The sequence below is a fragment of the Nicotiana sylvestris genome, chromosome 5 (assembly GCF_000393655.2).
Source record: "Nicotiana sylvestris chromosome 5, ASM39365v2, whole genome shotgun sequence".
NCBI classification, from domain to species: domain Eukaryota; kingdom Viridiplantae; phylum Streptophyta; class Magnoliopsida; order Solanales; family Solanaceae; genus Nicotiana; species Nicotiana sylvestris.
The window spans coordinates 42370609-42379337 of record NC_091061.1 but is presented as its reverse complement, the minus strand read 5'-3'; positions in this window follow the sequence as shown (position 1 = coordinate 42379337).

Genomic DNA, 8729 nt, shown 5'->3' with positions numbered 1-8729 from the left:
ACACAACTGGTGCCTAAGCTAGTGGTGCTAGAGCGTCCATAATTGGGACCTGATCCTGAACTGGGGCAGCTGGTGGATCTACAGATGCTGCCTTAGCTACTGTGCGGGCCACACCCCTGCCCCTACCGTGACCATGACCGCGTCCTCAGCCTCTAGTGGCCAGTGCTGGTGGTACTAGTGGTCGTCCATCCTAACCGGTAGTGCGTATCCTCACCATTTATGAGAGAATCGAATAACAGAAGTTTAGTACTCGGATCAACAGATTCGCACAACAAGAATTTCAAGAATATGAAGTTTTTCCTAAAGGTTCTGCAGCCTCTCGAGTATAAATAAAGACGTCTCCGTACCGATCCACGAGACTTTACTAAACCTGCTCATGACTTGTGAGACCTATCTAACCTAAGCTCTAATACTAACTTGTCACGACCCTAAATATAGACCCGGTCATGATGGCACCTATCGTGAAGACAAGGCCAGCCAACACACTCCCAATTCATTTTAAGCAGTTAAAATAATACAAATTAAGTCTTTAACATGACAATAATCCTAAAATAAAGGGGGATAATACAATTTGCAGAATAGACATAGCCTGACATCGGGGTGTCACCAATCATGAGCATCTATCATAAAACTACAAGTCTGAAAGAGTCTACAAAACTATTACATAGCTAGGACAAGGGAAAGAAATAATGATAAGAGGGAGAGATACTGGGCTGCGAACGCCGAGCAACTACCTAGTGAACTCCAAAATTTGCTGGAAGCTCTCAACCCTCGCAAGCAGGACCTGAAGCTCCTAAATCTGCACACGGGGTGCAGGGAGTAAAGTGAGTACTACAACTCAGTGAGTAATAATAATAAATGAATACTGAGCGATAAGAAATCATGTAAAGGCACATCAACATGCTATAAAGAAGCAGTATAAAGCCAGTGAAAGCAATGAAATAGTGAAAACATTTAAAGTCACCTTAGTTCAGTTTATGCTTCTTTAAAAATGCCTTTTTAACAGTTAAGGAAGTAAATGACAGGCAACTAAAAAAGATAAACACATAAAGAACCGCCGCTCGGGCACAATACCAACAGAATCAGCCCCTCGGGCAACACATGGAACAACACCATCCCCTCGAGCTATATCTCATATCACATGGGTACCCGCGCTCACTTGGGGTTTGCAGACTCCGGGAGGGACCCTTACTGCCCAAACGCAATATCAAGCCATCTCGTGGCATAATCAATTGGCTCTCGACCTCATATCAACAAGCCACTTCGTGGCGTACAATCTCAGGCCGTCGGCCTCATAATCATAAATCAATATATCCTCACAACATAGGCCCTCAGTCTTACTCAGTTAGAATCTCATAAGCCACTCGAGCAACAGTAAAACATGATGCTCAGCTTAAATTATCTTTTAGAATATTATTTAATGTGTTAAAACAGAGTAAACATGACTGAGTTATGAAAATAGTAGAATATAGCATGATTGAGTACAAGTATAAAGTCAAACCAGTGAGAAAATATCAGTAAAAATCCCCTAAGGGTCCAAATAGTTGGCACAAGGCCCAAATATGGCATTCAGCCCAAAACATGATGATAACAAACAGTTCTCAGTCCAATATGCGGTAAAAAGGTCATTCGGGATGGACTAAATCACAATACCCAACGGTGCACGACCCCACGCTCGTCATATAGCGTGTGCGTCACCTCAATATAGAACAACGATGTGAAATTCGGGGTTTCATACCCTGAGGAAAACATTTACAATCATTACTCACCTCAATCCAGTCCAAACTCTAGCCCGCGATGCCTTAGCCTCTCGAATCGGCCTCCGGATGCTCCAAATCTAACCAAAATCAGTGCAAAACTATCAAAATATGCTAAGGGAACAAAGCCCACTCGAAAGAAATTAAATTACAACACAAATCCCGAAATTGGCCAAAGCTGACCCCCGGGCCCACGTCTCGTATTCCGATAAAAATTATATCAATAGACTCCTTATCACTCCCCGAGTTCATTCACATTAAAAGCATCAAAATCCAACCACAAACGATCCCTCAAGTCCCAAATTCTTGGTCTCCAATTACAAGCCCTAGTTCTTCAATATTAGGCTTAAATTCCATGATTAATTAGGTAGAATTCACATTAGAATCGAGTATTAAGTCCATAAATCTTACCTCCAAGTGTTCCCCCTTGAATCCTTCTTCAATCTTCTTCAAAAAGCTTCAAATTGCCCAAAAATGGTGAAAATTAGCCCCAAAATCGCGGACAATGGCTATTTAAACATTCTGCCCAGGCATTCAAATCCTTCTTCACGAACGCGGTTAAAGCCTCGGGTTAGCGAAGCACAAACTGACGTTAACCACAAATTCCTCTTACGCGATTGCGACCACTACCTCACGAATGCGTTGACTCCACAGCTCAAACCATCACGAACGCGTCTGATACATTGCGAACACGATGCACAAGACCCCAGCCCTTCGTAAACACGGAACCTCCCTCGTGAACGTGAAGGCTAAATCTTCAGCCTCACCTGCTAACCATTCGCAAACGCGAGGGTCCACTCGCAAACGCGAAGCACTGCTGTCTGTAACACTTCATCAGATTTTGTTCTGCAACTTCCAATAACTTGAAATGGTCCGTTTAACCACCTGAAACTCACCCGAGGCCCCCGGGACCTCAACCAAGCATGCCCACATATCCCATAACATCATTCAAACTTGTTCCAACCTTATAAACGCTCAAAACAACATCAAAACACCAAATTCGCATCGGATTCAAGCCTAAGAATTCCAAAATCTTCTAAATTCTGCTTTCGATCAAAAAGTCTATCAAACCACATCTGAATGACCTGAAATTTTGCGCACACATCCCAAATGAAACAACGGACCTACTGCAACTTCTGGAATTCCATTCCGACCCCTATATCAAAATCTCACCTATCAACCGGAAATCACCAAAATTCCAATTTCGCCAATTCAAGCCTAAATCTACTCCGTACCTCCAAAACACATTCCGATCACGCTCCTAAGTCCCAAATCACCTCCCGAAGCTATCCGAACTATCGAAACTCACATCCGAGCCCTCTAACACATATGTCAACATCCAGTTGACTTTTCCAACTTAAGCTTCCTCAAAAGAGACTAAGTGTCTCAAACTTTACCAAAACCTTTCCGAACCCGAGCCAACCAACTCGATCACACATAGAACCGATAAACAAAGCAATAATAAGCAGAAATGGGGGAAATGGAGCGCTAACTCATGAAACCACCAACCGGGTCGTTACATCAACCGCGCTCACTGGGGGTGTGTGCAGACTCCGGAGGGGCTCCTTAGCCCAAGCGCTATAACAAGCCAATCATGGCATAAATCAATCGGGCCCTCCGCCTCATCAGTCATAAATCAATAACACATGCTGCGCTGTTGTTACACCCCAAGTTTTCGTGCGTGAAAGTATGCCATAAGTAAAATGATGAAAGTCTAAAAATGAGATATTATATTTCGCATTTTCGTACGTTAAAGCGTCGTCGTACGATAAAGCTTCATCGTAAGACTAATCAACGTAAATTCGGGAATGATATTTATTTTGGGATTATAAGTATTACGCTATTTATATCAAGCGATAAATAAGTGATATGAAGGATAAAGGGGGACGCGAATTAAAGAAAAGGAGTTTCGTTGAAAATGGCCAATTTGGGATAAAATATAGGTCGAGCGATAATACCCGATATTTATGGACTAGTACCATATAAGCTACCATGTGACCACGGTAGTATAATTTATAAAGTATATATGATGTATTTTTTAAAAATAAATATAATTTTAAGTAATTTATGGTAATTTTTAAATTATGCGTGTAATTGATTAATTACCGGGTAACAGAACATTACCTAGTTAACTAATAAGCGGACAAAACTTAATCAATTACAAAAAAAAATGTGGCACGAGGCCACTAATTAGCAATGATGACTCATTAAAAATATGATATGTGTCTATGTCTAAAGTAACTAAGAGATAAGTCTTAACAAGACTAGTAAGAATCTGATCCATAGAGACAATATGTCTTTACATTCAATTCATTTCTTAGACTTAAAATTAAGTCCAAAGAACGTTAGAAATCATGAAACCAAATCATTTAGAGTCTTTGGCTTCATTTTATTGCTTTGGCGGTGAAACCAACAGCGTTGAAACAGATCAATTCATCCAAATCTTTAGCCAATGTTTAAATTGAAATTTCAAAGAGCAACCAATTTCGTTTCTGGATTTCAAGAATTTCAAGCAGAATAAGTTCATCCGAAATTTGAAGTCTGTCCAAGTTTAAGTTTCGTCCATATTTCGTAGAAGCGGATCCGTTCAAGTAATTTCGGGAACAGGTATGTTAAAGCTATCCCTTCTTTCTTTTGGCATGATCCATACGATACGAACGAAATGTGCAAATGCACAAATTCCATGAATGACTCTACTCATAGAAGTATTAGAGATATCTGTGTTCTTGAATTTCCGTGTGTTATAATATCTTATTATCTGTTCATTGGTCTCAGAAAAATACGAAAGTTGAAAAGATGTTACTTTATGATATTACTCAAGAGGCAAAATGGTCTTATGACATTCTGAATGATTTTATTGACGTACTTTTCATGCATTGCATTCATGTGCATTGACCCATGACCAGATGGCGTTATATACGCGTATATAAGTAAGTATATGTATATGGGATATGGGAAAAGGTTACGGCGTTATATACGTACCACCACCTGATCAGCTGGTATATGGTGATGATGTTGCCCACAATGGCTGAAATATGATTCTAACGGCGTTATATACGCATTTATGGGTATGTATTCAAATGGCGTTATATACGCATATATATGTATGTATTCAAACGGCGTTATATACGCGTATATATGTATGTATATATATATATATGTATATGGGATATGGGAATGGTTATGGCGTTATATACGCACCACCACCTGATCAGCTGGTATACGATTATGGCTTTGCCCACAGTGGCCGAATGATATGATGGGATGCCCTCAGAGGCTGATGATGTTATGAAACATATACCTATGCACGATATGACATTCATACGCATATGCATGACGCTGAAAGTAATTTATGATTTACAAAGTTATTCAGACCTACGGGTTGAGTCATGTACTCCATATGTCTTCCATGTCTCCTATGTATTTATTTATGTGCCTTACATACTCAGTACATTATTCGTACTGACATCCCTTTTGCCTGGGGACGCTGCGTTTTATGCCCGCAGGTTCTGATAGATAGGTCGAGAGCCCTCCAAGTAGGCTATCAGCTCAGCGAAAGATGGTGGTGCGCTCCATTTACTTTGGAGTTGCGTATTTGGTTAGTATGATTTAGACGTCTATTGTTTGGTATGGCGGGACTCTGTCCCGACCTTTGTGACACTTATGTACTCTTAGAGGCTTGTAGACATATGTCGTGTACGTGAAAGATTGTACGGCCCTGTCGGCCTATGTTTGAGTTTATAAATGATTATGTTAGCCTATTAGGCCCATATGTTACATGTATATAATGATGTAATAAGAAAGGTACATTACATTGGTACTCGGTCAAGTGAGGTACTGGGTGCCCGTCGCGGCCCATCGGTTTGGGTCGTGACAAAAGTGGTATCAGAGCAGTTCTTTTCTAGGGATGTCTACAAGCCGTGTCTAGTAGAGTCTTGTTTATGGGTGTGTTGTGCACCACACTTATATGCAAGAGGCTACAGGGCATTTAAGATTGTCACTCTAAGAGCCCACTTATAAGAATTCAAGTCTCGAGCTTCGATTTTTATTCATAATAAGACGATGCCTACGTTCAGAAAGATGATCAATAAGAGATATAGTTGTGGAAGTGTTGAATTAGCGGAACTTGACTTTATATCATGCTTATGATAAGTAAATATGAGGTCTTCAGCAGATCATGTGCGTACTGAAAGGTGTAAGCCTCTTGATAAGGAGCCTTAAGGCAAGAATGTCTATCCACCTCTATGGTGAAAGACAATGAGAGACTAAGAAGATAAATACAAGTTTCAATAAGCAAAAGAAGTAAGATAAAGAATGGTACGAGGCACCCAGTTAATAAAGGTTAACAACGTTTATAATTGAGGTAGACGAACACGAGCTTTTTGAGTTATATTCAATAGTAACAAAGGTATATACAGTTGGCCGCACCCATTCTAGATATGCCATATGGGGTTAACAGAAGTAGTATAAGAAGATATGATGGATGAATTGTTTGCGTCAGTTGACATTTTTGAAGGATATTACAAATGTTCTAATAGATCTCTTTATGAGACACCTAGATGGTGCACTATAAAATAGTGTAGCCAGATATGAATACTACAAAGACATGCACTATAAGCCTTGAAGGGATAAATATTACCTTAGTGTGGCTTGCGTCCCTAGTAAAGCGAGAATGTTGAGAAACCCAGAGAGCCATTGGATGGAGCAAAGGGGAGCTAGAAGTGAAAGAATGTCGTATTGAAGTTTTCACAAGAAAAGGGATATGTAGAAATATTAGTAGAGTAATGAAAAGGGAGACGAGGAAGCATTATGAAATACATGAATGAAAACGGTAGAGTGTTACAGAACCTATAGTCAAATGAAGGAAGAGACGAAAGTTGATGGGCCTTAAGACAATGAAAGAGAATAGGCCATAAGGTTATATCCTCATTTCGAGAAATAAGTTCCTGACTCCAACACTACTATCAGAGGAGAGAGTTAATCCCCAAAGTAACAGAAATCAGTATGGATTGGTAAACAAGATAAACTAAATATGAATTAGGGACTGAATGATTGGAAAATACTTAGCCTCATGGGAATTTCAGATTTCGTTATGGCAGTAATAGAAGGGACCACAGAAGAAGATTCACAATGAATTCAGAGAATAGTCATTCAGGGAGACGCTTCCCTAGAACAAGCAATGTGAGCAAAGTTAAGCTTAAGAGACTGTATGTGCCAGTTACGCTAAGTGTCAACCTCGCAAGAAAGAGAATTTGTCATCCTTGGTATAGAAGAATTGCCGCAAGGTGAGTAAGGATCATTGATGCTGAGAAACGACGCCAATGATGAAGAGGTAGACCATCTATAGGTAGATCGTTGTAGCGATAAATATTAGTATATCCCTAAAGGGGGGAATATGTAATGATGTGGCAGGAAGTCAAAATTAAGTGGATCTAGTGACTATGGAATGCTAAATGAAGAATGCGATAAATGAAAGAAGAACGAGATGGCATTTATCCAAATCTTATAGATATGTTACGATTCAAGAATGTTGTGCAAGAACGGCGTCAAGAAGAGGAAGTAAAGGTTCCTGCCCGAGCTGTTGTTAATAAATAAGAAGTCTGTGCGAGACATAAGTTAAGACGAAGGAAATGACCTAAGAAAGATTACGAGGAATATTGATATGAGAATGGGCCAATGAGTAGTTAGTAATGGGTAAGGAAGATCCTAGTTATGGCTAAACAAGAGGTTACAGACGAGTCATCAGATCGTGTAAGATAAACATGGTAGAACCCAACATGGAGAATTCAGCCTCGAAGAATATCATTATAATACTCGAGATATATTCAAATAAGAGTCAGGGTAGTTAAAGGTACCGTATGAGTGTTATGTGGATAAAAGAAAGTGCCACTGGGAAGGCAGTCAAAATATCAGTTTAAATGCAACCATGCAAGCACAAGGGCGTAAAAGTAAGCAACTACGGATGATTATAGGCAAGTAAGGACATCAAAAAGATCCGTAATAAGCTCACAGCTTTACGAGAGTCAAGGGTTCTCCCTAAGTACTACAACGAAAGACTAGTTGAGGAGATAAGAAAGAAGACTTCAAATCTAAGCACAACGACCTAATGAGGAAATGGTTTTGTAACAACAGTTTCACAACAACATTGTACATCCTCCATAAGAAAGAGGAATAACGTGAAGCAAAAATCAAAGGAAATATTCAAAGATCATATGAGTTGTATGGAAATTCCGGTATGCGTGGGAGCTAAGATAAGCTATGTATACACGCAACAAGGAGAAGAAATATCAATAAAGATAATAGCTTACGTTAAAGAAAGCTGAGAAGGAACGAAAGGAATTATTTGATCAATGATCCCATGTTGGTGACGTTATGAACGCACTCAAGTGTTTGGAATTTTATACATGCAACATATATGTTGACAATCATACAACCGTAAAAGATTCTGGTATAAGTTAAAAGAAAGAATTAAGCCCAGGTCAAGGACAAAGGAATGAATTGTTAAAAGATTGTATCATGGATATTCCATAGCGTCTATGGAAGGCTAAGGTAATAACTGATACCATGAACCACAAATCGGAAGGTCGCTTAAACCTACATAAAGGCTGTTTGGAAGGAAGAGGAAGCTAAAGAATCACATCACCAACATAAATCAAGAGTCTGATTATTGGACCTAGAAAAATTGTAGAAGTGTGCTTGAGAACATGACAAAATCGCTCTTAATATCAGACGCTCAAGATAAATAACACAGTGACCATAATCTATAATGGCTATACAAGAAAGCCAGTTAGAAGAAGTACCAGCCTCATAAGAAGTCAGTACGAAGCGCCCACCGGATTGTGTATGTACCAGAGGTGCGAGTATTATTATAGAGCTTCAAGTTATGGACATGAATTACGCCTAGGTGGAAGGGAGGTTATGAAAGAGATAGAAGATACGATACGGGATTTTAAGGTAAGTAAGGTAAAGGTG